This window comes from Protopterus annectens, chromosome 5.part0 (genome assembly GCF_019279795.1).
Source record: "Protopterus annectens isolate FY-2018-M chromosome 5.part0, PAN1.0, whole genome shotgun sequence".
NCBI classification, from domain to species: domain Eukaryota; kingdom Metazoa; phylum Chordata; order Ceratodontiformes; family Protopteridae; genus Protopterus; species Protopterus annectens.
In genome coordinates, this window is record NC_056735.1 from 249,054,288 (window position 1) to 249,071,926 (window position 17,639).

Consider the following 17,639-nt stretch of genomic DNA (forward strand, 5'->3'; position numbering starts at 1 on the left):
CAGTGGTATAGGCAGAGATAATGTCCAAAGAATGACTCGGATGATGTGTGGTCTGGTAGTGGCTGAAGTGGCTGACAGTGCTGGCAAGGAACATTTATGTGCTTATCCTGGGAAAATAACAAACCTGCTTTTGCTGATAAAGCCCTGGCAGAGGTCTGAGTTCAGACAGATGGAGCAGGGCTGAGGATGGTAGGATGCAGCAGATATGGCTGCCTATAGAGCCCAGTATAGGTGCTCCTCTACAGGTGGTTGAGATAAAATTCCTCAAACATCACATGCCCAAACAAAAGAGTCAATGGAATGGAATGTAACTCACTGTTTTCTGTATGAAATCTTTACCAGCCTGAATATAAAGGGTTCACTGGCAGTAATTTCCTTCTTCTGGGAGATTTATTTCATCCTTGAGTTGAACTTTATATCTATATCTATCTAGCTATCTATATTAATAGATAGATACATAGATAGGTAGATGGGAGTGTCAGTGCTAGACTCCCCTTCCCCAGCAAAAATGCTTGAAGTTAAGTTGTTTTCACCTTTTTGCATTTTGGGCATTATTTGTCATTATTTCTGATGTTCTTTTTCTAATGTTTGTGGTTTTGCCATTTGGTGGTCAGTAAGAGTAACCATTATGGACACAGGCTCAATGTACATTATCCCATTGCTCACACAGCTTGATGTGGATATCAACACATAAAGCTGGAATCTAGGGCTTACAGAAAAAAAGCAGATTCCCAACAGTATGCAGATCCCAGCTCCCACACTCCTGTCTTACTGTCTGTGGATTGCATAGCATGACTGATTGAGAGGGGCAGGACTCGCCTGATGATGGGACACACTGGGGTGTCCCCCAAGGTGATGGCTTTGACAAAAAGGAGCTGCACTTTATTTTGTTGAATCATGTTTCCTCATGTCTGCCCATGTTGTCTATATAGCTGTGCTTTAAGAGTGAAATCAGGGGAAGTATCAGCCGGGATTATGCATAGACTAACAATATATTCTGGGTAACTTACATTAAGTTAAATCTTCAGAAATTAAGGTATCTATTTATTTTGTGGATTAAGTTAGATCTTCACATGTGAAGTTATATATTTATTTATATTGCGGCTTTACAACTGCAATATGTTCAGAGTCAAATTAAGGCAGTTTATTTGCAAAATATAATTTTTAGTATATCTTGTGGGTCATGCCTCTTAACTGTTAAGACTTTTGCAGACTGAGTAGATGTTGCTTTATATTTTTGGTCTGTTGGTGTTTTCTGGCATATCACTCAGGATCAAAACATAAACCTAATTAGTTACCATGGCGACTGAATATATTGTTGGAGGATCATGAGATTTTTATTTGATTATTTAATGAGAACTGCTGTTGAAGTTTTTTGTCTAATGAAGCAGTAGCAACATTACTGTGAAAGTGCTTACAAGGATTTTGTACTGGAGTAATCGTTTTATTAAACCGTTTTTGTTTTTACCAAGCTGCCTGTTGCTTTGGTTCACTTTATGTATGTGTTGTTTGGACATTAGTAAGCATTTGCTTTCAGCATTCTGTATTCTGTCTCGGATCTGACAACAAAGACCACTCACCCACAGCATCTTGCCTTGTGGTAGTAATTGACTAAACTAGGGAACAGTAATTCTTTTAGATTAGTCAGGAAAATATAGTGAGATTATAAGTACTGGTTTTCTATAACTGTGCAAAACTTTCCATCAGTGTTGTTTTTAATATTCCCTATGACTGAAACTCTGTTGTTTACTGTAAATAGATATTCCCCCCAGATTTAATAAAATCCCTGTAGGCATAGTGTAGAGCCTACATGGAAGGAACCGTGTCCATGTATGCGGATCCCCCTTGGTAGAGCTCCATGCATATTAATGAAGGCACATTACTGAGGGAGAGCCGGGGGAGACATTATTGAATCAGTATAGGGAGTGAGTCACCAACTGTATCTGTAGATGAGTAACACACACCCTTCACTGTCCAAGTACCTGATAGCAATAAATGCAGTCTAATATATATATTTTTTTAAGTTTGCATGGAGTGGTGCAGCATGCAGTGACTGACACATGCCAGACATCTAAAAATAGAAACCGGATGCATTTAATTTATGATGCAGAGGTCAACTTTAAGCATAGCTAAGTGGATTTGGGTGGCATGGCACAGCACTTAGCAGTGCTTGAACTTGGCTCAGAGGTATATGTAAAAGTATAGGAGCATTCCCCATATTCATGTAACCAAGTAGTTAGAGGCATGACCTTATGTGCAATAGTTGTGGGGTTTGAATACAGAGAATGGAAATTAAACATTAATTTTCTAAATATTAGTTGTGCCAATTATTTTGAAATCATGATGTGCTGTGCTCAGCTAGGCTTTGCTAAGTTGTGCTAAGCCAAGATAAGCACTGCTAAAACAATCCCTGTTTAAGGACCACTTAGCTGCACTTAGCTAGTTTGTGCACTGTTAAGCATTGCTAAGCTGTGGCAGTTTAAGCACTGCTCAGCTCAGCTAAGCAGGATTGCATAGTGCCAAGCAGTTTAAAAAATGGCCCAATCATGTTTAAGTGCAGGAAAATAGGCTTATTTAAGTGAAACAGGTGGGAATACAGCATAATCTTTTGGAGTTTGAACTGTGCAGGAACTATGGCAGGTGTTGGAAAGGGTGTTCACTTCTGGGGGCAGTGGTGGGGCATTCTGGACTCCAGGGTCATGGTTGGACTCCTTGTATAAGACCATGAAGTCTGGCGGCTGCAGGGCCAGTTCCAGTGATTGGAGTACTAGGCAGAGGCTTGGGACCGGCTTGCACATGATCTCACCAGTGCAACAGGTATCCCCCACACAGGTTAGTAGGTCTGTCACCATTATGATGATCTGAAGCAGTGAAAGAGAGGATTTCTGGACACCTGGCTCCAGGATGCTTGGGATGGGAATGCCCCACATGTTTGTATGCACTATTAGCATTGTTTTGCCAATACTTACTCTGAATGTGTAATAGACAGGTATTCATAATGGTGTGCTTCTCTCCCTATAGCTTCAGAGGAGAGAGCTCGCAACCTAGAGATCTATGCAGGGTGCCTGGCCAGGCTGCACTGTGAGTGTGGTGAGTACAGATGTATCTTACAATCTATAGTCATATAAGCAAGAAAGAATAAAATTATTAATTGCCATTAGGTATATGCGGTTTTGATTGTATTGCAATGAATGCGGTCATAGACCTGGACTGCATTAAGTGAATACTGCCAAGTATGGTAAAATAAAGATTAAAGCATGAAACCTGATAATGGTAATGAAATAACGTTTCTACTGCAATAATTGTGGAATTACAGCTAGATTGCAACACCTGCATTATATGAACTGCTGTGCAATAAAGACTTGAAAATATACCAATAACTGTATGGAGGCACCCCAGTAAAGTTGTGTTATGCAATATGTGTGTGAGTAGGGTTGTTAATCATGAAATTGAGTATGACATCTGCTCTTAAATAAAAACACAAAAAAAATGCCACTAAGTGACTCAAGGTTAGCTAGGAAATAGTGTTATGCTAAACTGTAGGTTTAGAGCTGTACTGCAAGATATATGCATTATATTTGCAATGCACTAACATCTGAAGCAATACATACCAGGAACACCCAAGGTATATTGTGCGCATCAGGACTGTCTTATGTTAACCATTGCATTTCAGCTATATGCATTCCTGCTCCACGGTATAGTGCTGCAGGCAAGTATGACACTGTAATAGCTATAGACTGCAAATATACTATCTGCAACTATATAAAGGTCAGGTAGCCAATCCAGCACTTCGATATGGTTTGTACACATCACAGATATTTCCACCCACTAGGGGTTTATTGTGTACACCTGCATTCTATGTATTAATGTACAATTTACCTAGTATCTCTGTCATGCATGAATCTCATGCATGTGTGTTGAAGTGTCACTGCAGTCTTGTATACCACTCTACTTCTATTACCAGGTCATATTTTGTTTCCAGGTGAGCTCTAGGCAAATGTTAGTCAATATGCAGCAGTGGTTCAGTAGTAGTTTGTTAAATGCTGTGTCTGATGTACATTTTGTCACACACAGACCAGGGTTCGAATCCAGTGAGAAGTACTAGTAAATATTATTGAATCATTCATGTATTGTTAACAAATGTTCTTCCCACAGGAATTACAGGTAATTGGGTGCAGTAGCCCTTATTATGGGTTCATAATTTGTGTGTTCAGATGTAACAGACTGTTAACAGCATTGCTCAGGAATGTGATAAGATGTCATAAAATAAAGGCAACAAGTACAATACTAATAAAAAATAATACAATAAATAAAATGTATAATCTTGTTATGGCTGTATGCCTGGTATGTCTGTGAATGCTTGCTGATGGTGTAACCTCATGCCTGCCAAGGACAGCATGATAGTCGTATACTCTATGTACTGTGCATGCTACATGTCTCTCAAGTGCCATGCTGTCACGGACTGTGATCACTGTTGCCTAATCCCTCTGTCACCGATCTATCAATGACATGATTATGTTTTGTAGTATTCATCACACCAGTAATGATAATGGACTTTGAATCATAATTTTGTATTCACTCAGTTTAGCAATTATAGAGTTTTACCCATAGATGGCATTTTTGACAATATAACAACAGTACTTTTGATTTTACACATTTATTAAGATCCACTTCATGGTTCATTACATTTTGAACCATTTATTTACTTTGGGACTGGTTATGCTCCGCAGTATTTTGCGATGGTTTGTTATCTATTTTATGTTGCTATTAGAGGGTACATTTGCAAATACTGTCAAGTTCCTTTATGAATATCATTATTTTTATCTATCATATCGAGTTATAGGTTATTATATGTCGGAACCACTAGAGGGCACCTGTGCCACCACATACCATCGATGCAGGGACATGCAAATATGTGTCCAATGCACTATATTACATTCCTTGACATTTTGTAGTGGGTAGTGTTATGCCATGACAGGTGCTGTATGCTGGCATGTGTCATGAGTACACATCAAAGTGTTTCTATCTTTGTTGCATAATATTAGATTGGCGGTAGTGTTGCAGACTGACAGGTGTCTCTCAGAACTGTGTATGTTTCTGTTCCAGGGGTCTGAGTTGCTATGCTGTGGAGACTTGGCGGCAATACAGCAGTTCAAGATGGCATGGCAGTGCAGCGGAAATATGACATCATCAAGGTACGGCTGTATATGTGCATGGTTACCTAGATATGTATGTGTAGAAAGGTGTGTCAAGGACAATGGGGGTGGACAGCATAATTCTGCATGCATACTCCATGACAAGGTATGCTACTCTTGATACATGTCACCTGAGTGCTCTGTACCTACAAATGTACATGGTGGCGGATAGCATTTATGCCAAGGTAGATGGGCTATTTAGGGTCAACAGCTACTCACAGGGCCTTAAAATGTATAACCATTGCACACAAATAGGTGAGAGAGGTACACTGCTGCAAGGGGATATAGTTACATACACAAAGAGTTGCTCTTATTGAAGGTAGAACCCCTACTTATTGATTAGATATACACTATAATACTAAGTACTTATTGCATGTGCCACAGAGCTTATCTGCTTTGAGACTGACAGCCAGTGGTGTTAAGGTGGATGATATCAGCAGGGCTTGTAAAGGAGACAAATGGAGAGGCAGGCAGGTAGGCACAGGGCCTTAAAACGTATAACCATTGCACACAGATAGGTGAGACAGGCACACTGCTGCAAAGGGATATATTTCCACACACAGAGTTGTCCTTATTGAGATCAGAACCCCTGCATATCTGTTAGTATACACTATAGCACTACATACTTATCACATGCACCACAGAGCTTATCTGTTTTAAAAGTGCCATCCAGTGCTGTTAAGGTTGATGACATCGGCAGGTGCTGACAGGGAGGCCAATGTTGAGGAGGACACTAGTCACATGGCCCTAAAATGATTGACCTTTGCACAGACATAGCCCTGATGGGCATGCCTGTACTGCTGTAAGGGAAATATCTACATACACACAAGGTGGCTGATGTGAGATTAGAACCCTTACCTACCTACAATTACATACTACAGCTTGCAGTACTAATTGCACTTGCCACCAGATACCTCTGATGTACACACTGCTGCAGCCACAGTACTAGTGGGCTATGCAAAGTGGTCTTGTCTTCCATAGCCTTTTTGGCCTGCAGACTGCACCTGCTTTATGCTGATGTTGTATCTAGTGTCGTAGCAGTATGGTACTTGTTAATACCCCTGCTATGTGTGTACAGTTATGAATATCGCCATGTCTGGCCAATTGCAGTTTGGTAGGTGGACAATTGTCTAGTGACAATATGGCCTGTCCAAGGCTGGTGTTGCAGCCATTGCACATTACACCACCTGCTCACCATTGTCTGTCTACAGGGTGACATTCCACAGGCACAGGGTTCTGTGCTTGGGTAGATTATGTCATTATGCTGCAGTGGTCTTTTACCATCAGACAACAGTTGTGTGTATAGGTGCAGATAATCCCAGCATTCTGCATGTAGGCGCGGACATTCATGTATCCCCACACACATATACACGTGTGTGTGTGTGTGTGTGTGTGTGTGTGTGTGTGTGTGTGTGTGTGTGTGTGTGTGTGTGTGTGTGTGTGTGTGTGTGTGTGTGTGTGTGTCTGTGTGTGTGTGTCTGTGTGTGTATAGGCTTACAATCAAAATGTTGAGATGGCTTACCTCGACAGAAGGATGAACACGGAGTGACTACAATTCCTGTTAACTGTGAAACATCTATACGGATATTGTGTTTGCAGTTTGGAGTGTTGGTGTTTGAAAGGGCATCGCACTACAGTGTGCGATCTTGGAGTTAGAATATATAAGTAGCAGGGGGTGTGGTGGGGTGCAGGTGGGCTTGTCTCCCTGCAAAACAGTAGGACATTTTCCACCTCTTAGCAGATGTTTTTTCAAGATGGTGAGTGGTCATTTGTCGATTCTTTCCTTCAAAGGAATCGACATTCTAAGCAATCGTAGTAATTCTTTTTCATTGTTCTGGGTCAAGGATGTGAATGTATATCTATCTATATATTTAGATATATATATATATATATATATATATATATATATATATATATATATATATATATATTCATAGGTTCATAGGTTGATACTAGGCTATCAGCCCTAGGGCATTTATAAGCCTAGCCGATGAGAATACTACACCCTTTTAGGGTTTAGTTTTACATGCCTCTGTCTAGTAGTGACACAGAGATGAGGGTAAACTTACGATCTCCCATCCACTAACATGGACTGGGATTCTGTTCCAGAGTGTAGGGGAGCTGGTTTATGAATCTGTCCCCCTCACGCAGCTTTTATTTTTTTCTGTGTTGTGAGTTAAGTACTTGTTCTCGTGGCTCTGATGGATTTGGATTTTCTGAGGTGGAGCATGTCCATTAATTCAGGATTGGACATGGCCTACAGATCACCTCTGAGAATAGAGGAGTTTTTCAGGCAGCATATGACATATTTTTAGATTTATCCTCATCCCAAATGGGGCATTGTACTCAATCATTGGCCTGATAAGAGAAGAGTACAGGCACAATGACCTCTCTTGATCAGATGTGAAACCCCTTCATGAGGTGGGGTGGGCAATATAGAAGGTCTTCCTAACCACTTTGGCAATGTGAGTGTCAAATGAGAGGTTACTGTCAACCTGGGTCCCTAGGTCCCTGATTACCTCTTCAATGGAATACGCCTATGTGGTAATTTGTCGGCCCAAAGGGTATGACTATACATTTCTTGGCATTCAGCTTAAGGCCATGGCTCTGGCACCAATTATCCATTTCTATGAGGCCTCTGAAGGATGTTTGTGTCCGCTGGAGTATCAATTATGGCGCCCAGTTTGCAGTCATCTGCGAACTTTGTCAGCCACAATCCGGGTCCCAGCTGTGGGACACGTCTGACATAGCTCCAGCAACTCTGACCCTGTGGGTTCTGTCCTTCATCTTGTGACATATGGGTTTACATTTAAGCTGGTGAGTTTGTCTATGATGCCAGGTCAAGGTAGGCTGTGTGAACTGCCATCAATGGCCTTAGTGACTGTTTCGCAGGATCTGCCCTTGACAAAAATGTCTTTGTTTATGAGTTCCATAATGATCCTCTCCATAGCTTTGCAGACCAGGCTTGGGGCAGTAATTTCAGGGTCTCCTGTAGTAAGGCTAAGATTAAACAGCAGCCTTATGTGTGGGTTTAGTTCCTCTTGAGTTCCCATCCGTCCATTGATGCAAGAAGGCCTTGTAATTGTCTTTTGTGTCTTTATTTGGGATTGCATGATCCATGCATTCTTGAAGGTGCCCATAGAAGGCATTTGCAAAGATTCAGCAGTGTGGGTTGTGGTTTCCACTGGCCCAGGAAGTTTGCTTTTGAGAAGTTCTTCACTGTGGTCTTTGGTGAGATTAATTTATGGTCTGATCTTACAAAAGAGGATTATTCATAGGTTGATACTAGGCTATCGGCCCTATGGCCTATGCAAGCCTAGCCATAACAATTCCCTGCCTGTTTCTTCTCAGAATATTTACTTCCCTGGTCCCCTCTCTAGCAGGGAGACTGATGTGATCCCCAGGATGAATTTCCTATCTCCCATCCAATCATAAAGGTTCCTTTTGAAGAGGGCCAAAGAGGTGCTCAGCTTGACATGTATGGGCAGTCTATTCCAGAGTATGGGGAGTCTCTGGGTCAGGAATCTATCCCTCCAGCATGTTTGTTCATTGTGATGACCAGGTTTAGATCTCTGGAGCATGTAGCTCTGAGGAATTGGGATTTCTTTAAGTGTAGTATGTCCAACAGCACTGGGTTTATCATGGCCTTGTATGTTAAGCAGAGATCTCCTCTGAGTAGGCAATATATGACAGAGTATAGCTAGAGTTTTTTTAGATGGTCAGCATAGGGTATCTGCTTTAGGCCTGTGATTCTTTTAGTGAGGAATTTCTGTGGCCTTTCCGTTATTGCAGATGTCTTGTGAGGTACATACCAAATGGGGTGTTGTACTCTATAATGGGTCTAATGAGGGATGAGTACAGTGGGACAATGACTTCCTTTTTTCTGGATGAAAAGCCCTTAGTGATGAGGTGTGCCACATAGAAGGATTTCCTGACTGTTGTGGCTATGTGGTTATCGAAGGTGAGACCACTGTCCACCTGTGTCCCTAAGTCCCTTATCACACTTTCGATGTTTAATGTACTGCCACTTTTGTGATAATTCAAGGGTACATGTTTTTTCCCAAAGGGGATAACTATACATTTCTTGGCATTGAGCTTGAGCCCATGGCTCTGGCACCAAGCATCTGTTTTAGAATATCCACACAATTTGGGGATTCAATAACGGCTCCCAGTTTGCTGTCATCTGCGAACTTTGTTACCCAGAGTCCCTTAGTGCTGGCCTGTATTTCAGAGAAGTAGATGCCAAATGAGAGCAGTCCCAGGACTGAACCCTAAGGTACTCTGCTTATCACTTGTCTGGAGCTGGATTTTGAGTCAGCTACTTTTACAGTGTTGGTTCTGTCAGTAAGCCAGTTGGCAACCCATTGAGTGATGTAGGGATTAATGCCCAACTTAGTAAATTTATCTATGATTCAAGAGTGGGGAATGGTGTTGAAGGCCTTGGTGAGGTCCAGATAGGCTGTGTGGACCACCTTACCCTCGTCCACAACTCTGGAGACTGATTTGAAGAAGTCAATCAGGTTGAGGAGATGAAATCGGCCCTTTACGAAACCAAACTGGGTGGGGTCCAGTGTTTGAAGGTTGCCAGTGTCTTTGTTTATAAGTTCCATGATAATGCATTCCATGGCTTTGCAGATCAGGCTCATCAGACTGATGTGACGATAATTCCCGGGATCCAAGGTGGATCCCCCCTTGTGGAGTGGGATAACTGTAGCTGTGCGCCACTCATTGGGCATGAAGCTTGACGTGAGCCTATGATTAAAAATGACATTTAGGTGAGGTGCCAGTTCATTTTTAGTTCATGTAGTACACAGTCATGGGTTGTCATCTGGTCCCATGGATGCTGCAATCTTAGTTTTGGAGATTGCATTTTTTTTTTACCTGTGTGGCTATAAGTACCTGAATTTGGCAATCTTTTGGTATTGAGATTAGCCCTTTAGGGGGTGAGAGGGGAGTGAAGTTGGCACTGAATCGATCTGATATTGGCAATATCCTTGGGATCAGTATATTTAATGCAATTCTGTTGTAGCTCAGAGCAGATCTGAGCATTGCCATTTAGATTCTTGACATAACTAGAATGTCTTGTGGTTGTCCTTGGAATCTTTGGCAATTTTATTTTTGTAACTAGCTTTGGAGGATTTTATGAGGGATCTCAGTTTCTTACTGAGGCTGGTAAGGGAGTTTTTGCATCCTGGGATTTTCCTCTTTTCTGCAACAGTTTCTTCCTTCTGTTGTATAGCTTGTTTATGGCAGGGGACCACCAGATTGGGTTCCTTTTTTGGAGGATACCATCTTGGTTCTGTTTGGAATGGCATGATTCATGCATGAGTGGATGTGCTCGTACAGTACCTTAGTGTAGGATTCAGCACTCGAACTTTCAGTTCCCATCTGCATGGGTGTCATGAAATTTCTCACTTCTGACTTGAGTAGCATGAAGTTGGCTTTGGAGAATTTTTTTTATGGAGGTTTCCCTACTGGGGGGTGCTGGTGGGATGTGGACATCAAGGGTGATTAGCTTATGGTCAGAATAAGGGGGTGACCACTCGTCTAGAGCATCGATCTCCCATGTTGGTAATGTAGGATATTTGAACCCCTGGTGGGACTATGGATTAGTCGGTCCAGGGCATTGGAATTTATGAAACCCAAGAACACTTGGGTAAAGGTGTTGGTACCCAAGTAGTTTTCCCAATTAATGGCTGGGTAGTTGAAATCACCCAGTATTAGTGTGTTTGGTTGTATCTTAATATTATCTAGTATTTTAGAAAGGGGTAGTGATAATATTGGGGCATGGTGGGGGATCTGTAGCAAGCTACAATTTGGATTGCAGTCTTATCTAGTGTTAGCTGCACCTGTAGAATTTCAGATGCATTGTGTTGGGCAACTAGCCTGGAGGTGTGAATATCCTTGGTGAATATGGACACTCCTTTGTCTTTAATGCTTCGGCCTGGTTTGGTGGTATTGCAGGGGTGCTCTCTGGAGCCTTGAACCAGGTCTCAGTTACTGCACAGATATCAATATTCTCCATTTTTAGGAGTGCCTCGAGAGAGTGCATTTTGAGGTTTAAACTGCTAGCATTGAGTAGCATTACCTTCAGATTTTGCATGCTTATATCTGTTACTGTGGTGGTTTTGTCCTTTGAGCCTTGCCTAAAAAAGGCACTATAGAGGTGGCAAGAGCCTTAGTCAGTAACCTGAATCCCAGGGGTGACAGGTGCAGACCATCTCTGGTGAAGTATCGTGGTCTGTTGATCATGTTGTCCCAGCAGGCAGATATTGGATCCCCTTTGAATGACACCAGAAACTTAGCCAATTGTTGAAGTCAATCATTTTGTCCTTATACTGTGGTATCATTCTGGGTGAAGGCAGGATAAGGCAGGCAGACAAGGCATCAGACATGGGCTGAAATTAGGCATCAGACATGCACTGAAATTAGTTAAGTGTAGGACATAGTTGTCTGTATGCACAGAGATGTTTTCACATGTCAGTTCTTTAGGCAGACAAGGCATCAGACATGGGCTGAAATTAGTTAAGTGTAGGAACATGCCCAGTGTGACTGTTAGTACTTACAAGGTGACTCCAGGCCAGACCTACCTGTACTCCATTCCAGGATTTTGTATGTTACAGCCAACTGGCTGCTGCACCTAATTCAACAGTCCTGTGCCTCCCTGATATTTTGTCCAAGGGATTCCCCGGCTATGGGCTAAACATAATATATGACTCATACCTAGCGACTGTACAGATTGTAATAGACTGTATATAGTTTTGCATCATATGTATGGTACGTTTTACATAGCATTGTGATTTTTCTGGTACATCAGTGGTAAATCATTGTAGATTGACATTAGGAAATGATGACAGACATTTGAGTTACTGACTCTTTACACAACAGGAAACTCATGCTACTGCATGACCTGTTATTCTCTGCACTTTCTACATTTGTCTGGTCAGCAGTTAATCCTTCTCCTTATCTTTCGGCCTTTGTCCCACTCCTGTTCATGGCTTTATCCATATTTCCTGCTCTAAGTGGTTGTAGATATGCTGTGACTGGGGTATATGATGCAACACCACACACAGGGTTACTGTCTTCACACCTCTGACTGTACATGTTTTTCAGGATGTCCAGCGTTCCACTCCATATGTCTGCTCTGCTCCTCAGACAGTTGTGCTTTTTCTGGTAATATACTACTAAATGGATCCCACTGAATTGTTGTAACTACTGACACAGTTACATGATGGCCTTTACATCCTGCTGCTACACTGACTTGTTACAACCTAGTGTTATACTAGCCACCTTCTAGGTTACTCACAGCAAATATAATGTCTGTAGGTGTGGACCCTGTCCCTCCATTGTCTCTGGCTTTGTCCAGCTTTCTTGCAGTAAGAGATTGTGACATATTGACATAGGATTACCTGACATGCAAAAGATGTAGGTGCAGCCAGCTTCAAACCATGAACACCATCAACAATGCTAAAATACTTAGCCCACTGGTCCACACTAGCCACCAGAAATTGTGGTTTAATTCCTCACACTATCAACAGCAGACAGGCCTCCACTTTGACCCATGAATATTGGGGAAATAGAACATGTAGTCAGGTTGTTTGGGACAGTCCTGGGATTGTGTGGAAAGCTGCTATATTATTGCAAACATACTGTTACTGCAGTTATATGGGAATATGGCTGTGTTGAGGGTAGGGGACTCTAGCATTAACAGTCATGTGTCTGTCTTGTGACCTCACAGTTTGGCATTTCCTTCACATACTGCACTGGGTTTTGCTGCCTTGACACCTAATGCATATCATGGGGCAGCTAGTACTGGAGAGAGTACCTGCTGCACTACATAGCTGTTAGCTCTCTGCAAGTAGCCCACTCTATTATGTTGTATACATGCAGCAGGTCCATACATATGCTATCATAGTCTAGTACCCCATACATTTGTTGTAAAAGAGAGTGAACACACTAGTTGAGACAACAGTGCTTCAGGGCTGATTCTGCTGCATGCAGTATACAGCCAATATGTACAGGTTGTGTGTTGTGTGGCTGGCATCTTCCTTTTTATTATGTATGCACGTCGGAGTAAGGTGTCAGTCCCTAGGACTCTAGGATGTCAGTGCATGTGCTATTCATTGTCTCTTTGCCAAGGCCAAGGCATACTGGGCATGCCTACGTCTGCCTACAGGGACAGACTCAGAGGGTTCCTCCTCCAAGTCCCCCTGTGGGTGTCGCTGTGGGGACCTTGGCCCTGGTGGGTAACTGTGTATCTCTTCCCTGTGATGATCCTGCCACAGCTGTTTCTGCAAGATCATATTGTGTAGCTTGGCACATACTGTAAACATCTGTGCACATGTTACTGGAGAGTACCACAGGGCTCCACCAGCTAAATCGAGGCACTGGAACTGTGACTTGAGCAGCCCGACACACACTATATGATGTTCCTAGTTCAGGATTGTGCCTCATTATGGTGTTCTCAGTAGGTGTGTGTGCATTTCAGATGGGTGTCATCATCCACGGTTCCAGTGCATAGCCAGCATCCTCCAGTAGATGGCCATATGGGATGTCCCCCTGGCAAATATCTGCTACAGCTGTGATGTGTGCCAGATATGGGAGTCATGACAACTGCCAGGGCTGCTGGCACACACATTCATGATAATGCCCTTATCATTCCACACAACCTGGAAGTTGATGGAGTGATACCCCTTGCGGTTGATGTAAACTCTACACTCCTCACCAGGAGGTGCTTTAATGTGCACATGAGTGCAGTCTATGCTACCAGTACCTCAGGGTAGTGTTCTACATGGCAGAAGAGACACATACTGTTGGCCCTCTCCTCAGAGCCATGGGGTAAATAAATGTGCTCAGTGGCATATGTTTGCATGGCAGCCAGGAACTGGTGGAGTACCCCGGATGCAGACGCCTGTGAGACCCCCATGTCCCCAGTTGGTCTTTGAAAAGTACCTGTAGCTAGTATTCAAAGGGCTACACATACATTTGTTTCCACTGGGATGGGTTCCCCTCTGTTGGCTTTGGTTCTGAGTTGAGGGCGGCAGAGCTCAGTGAGTTCTTTTAGTATGTCCCTGTCCACCCTGTAGCACTTTACAATCTCCAGCTCATGTAGCTCCTAGAAGATTACCTGAACACTCTTCTCCTTCTCAGTCTAGGACTATTGTCAGCAGCAGCAGCATCAGCACTGACCTCAGCATCTAACATATACAGATGGAGCAAAGCAGCAGCCGCCCCTCCTAGCATTCTATCAGTTAAAATTCCCAAGTCTGTACTCCAATGGTGCAGAGTATGGGGGAAGAATCAGATTGTAGGGTGTATGCATACTTTATAGTGTGCTGCTGCAGATGCAGCCTATGTGATTGGATAACTATGATGAATCCACCTGCCAGGTACATCACTGCGAGGTTTAAATGGTCTAGTGTAAATAAAACAGGGGTCATCAATAATTTTTACATGATTGGCTTTCACAGGCTATTTCCTTTTTTTTTTATGCCTTCCCTGCTAAGCATTGCGGCACAATACACAAACCTGTGACACTGATATAAACACTGCTCAGCAGTCTGGACACACACTCATGCATGGGCATGCTCAGCATAGCTTAAACCAGCTAAAACACATGTCCCACAGCTAAACAAAGCTTAGTAGCACTGGACACCCCCCCCACTTTAGCTGAGTGGAGCCCCGAGCAAATGGGTGCTGCAGAGCTCCAATCCGCTTAAACAGATAGTGACACACCCCCTTATGAAGTCAGCTAGCTCTTCTGTGGACACCAACATGGTTCTGTGGCTACAGGGATTTTATCAGCAGATGCAGTGGCCCATTTTTGTTATTTAGTAACACCAGCTCATTAGCACACAGATCCATGCACACAACCTGGACACTTCAATAGTCCAGGGCCTGCCTCCTTATCTACCACTGAAATCTACCATTGTACATACTCTGTGCTGGGCCCCATAATGCATTATTCTCACATAGTTCTTATTTTTAGTTCTTAAACATTTTAATTTTTTTTTTTTTTTGCATAATGGCACATTTGCTCACTGCTGCGTGCCATGCAAATGTAATATGGGTATTAAAAAAAATAATTTATTACATTAATTTACATTATTTCTTTAGACACACAGGGCATAGTTTTGCACATACCTGTGCCTACTATGCAATTTCTGACCTTGTAAATGGGCTTTTATGGCCCTTGTTCCTTTTTTACTGTTTTGTACACAGAAATTTTCACTGGACTACATGAAAAGAGACATGGAGGAGCTCTTGAGCCCAGGTGGGTATGACCCTAGCCCTGAGCAGCATCCTACCATCATCACCCAGATTGATACCACAGTAAAAGCAGAAAATAATTGATATCAACAATTGGCTAAGTTTCTGGTGTCATTCTAAGGGGATCCAGTATCTGTCTGCCTGGGATGATATGATTGACAGACCTCGATGCTTTGCCAGAGATGGCCTTCATCTGCTACCCCTGGGCTTGTGGATACTGGCCAAGGCTCTTGCCATCCTTATAGTGCCTTTTTTAGGCAGTGTTCCAAAGACCAAATTACCACTGTAACAGCTACAAACAAATGCAATCTGAAGGTCATGTTACTCAGCGCTAGAAGTCTAAATCTCAAAATGCACTCACTCGAGGCACTCCTTAAAATGAAGAACATCAACATTTGTACTGTAACAGAGACCTGGTTCAAGGCAGCAGAAAGCACCCCTGCAGTACCAGGCTATAACTCATTCAACACCTTCCAACTCCAGAGCTTAGACCGAAGCTCCAAAGGCAGTGGTGTTTCCATATTCATAAAGGATGTGCACACCTCCAGCCTGGTATCCCAACATAATGCATCAGAGATACTTCAGGTGCAGCTAACAGTGGGTAAGACACCGTAGCGTGGTATAGGTCCCCAACCATGTCCCAAGACTCGCACTCCATGTTCCTAAGCAACCTGGAGAATATTAGGGCCCAACCTAACACTCTCTTACTAGGCGACTTCAACTACCCCACCATTAACTGGGTAAACTACTCATGTACCAATACACTTTTCCAACATTTCCTGGAGTACATTAATTCCAAAGCCCTGGACCAGCTCGTTCTTACCCCCACTAGAGGTATCAACATCACTGACCTGGTCATTACTAACATGGGTGACTTTTGCTCTATACCAATAGTCAGCTCCTCCCTGGTTAGATCGGACCACAAACTAATCACTTTGGAAATCCACCCCCCCCCCCACAAAAGTAACCACCATGAAAAACGTCTCTAAAGCTAACTTTGGGATCCTTAAAACAAAGGTGGCTAACTTCACAGCACCCATGCAAATGGAGAATAGTTGTGTTAATGCAGAATCATACACCAATGCACTGAACAAACATGTACACAAATGGATGGATCTCACCATACCCAATAGAACCAAGACACTCTCCTCCAAAAAAGGAAGCCAATCTGGTGGTCCCCTGTCATAAACAAACTACAACAGAAGAAGGAAACTGATACAGAATAAGATGAAGTCCCAAGACTTGAAAAACTCCCTTATCTGCCTCAACAAAAAGTTGACATCCCTTATCAAATTCTCTAAAGCTAGCTATGAAAACAGAATTGCAGAATATAGTAAAGACAACCACAAGGCCTTCTATAGTTATGTAAAGAATCTCCATGGCAATACCCAGATTTGCTCTAAGCTACTGCACAATGGTACTTCCTATACTGAGCCAACAGATATTGGCAGTATACTGATACAGATTTAGTGCCAACTCCCCCCAAAGAACCAATAACAATACCAGTAGATTGGCCAGGCACCCAGTATTACTGCAGCACAGGTTAAAACAGCAGTGTCCAAGGCCCAGAATACAGCTTCTATGGGACCTGACAGTATCCCTGGTTGTGTTCTACATGAACTACAGAGTGAACTGGCACCTCACCTATGTGCCCTGTTCAATCACAGCCTCACCTCAGGCTTTGCCCCTCTCCACAAAGGAGGAGTGACTACAGACCCTGGGAAGTATCTCCCCCTTAGCCTGATGAGTCTGATATGCAATGCTATGGAATGCATCATCATGGACCTAATAAAAAAAAGGATATAGAGAACCTCCAATCTCTGGCACCCACACAGTTTGGTTTTGTGAAGGGTAGATCATGTCTGCTCAACTTGGTTGACTTCTTTGAGTCAGTCACCAGAGCTGTGGATGAAGGCAAGGTGGTTCATACAGCCTACCTTGGTCTGGCCAAGGCTTTTGATACCATTCCTCACTCAGGAATCATAGAAAAACTCACTAAGCTTGGCATCAACCCCTATATCACTAGGTGGGTTGCTAACTGGCTCACAGATAGAACCCACAGTGTGAAAGTAGCTGACTCCAAGTCAGACTGCCGATTAGTCATAAGTAGAGTCCCACAGGGTTTGGTCCTCTCCTGTTTGATATCTACTTCTCTGAAGTCCAGGCCAACATGAA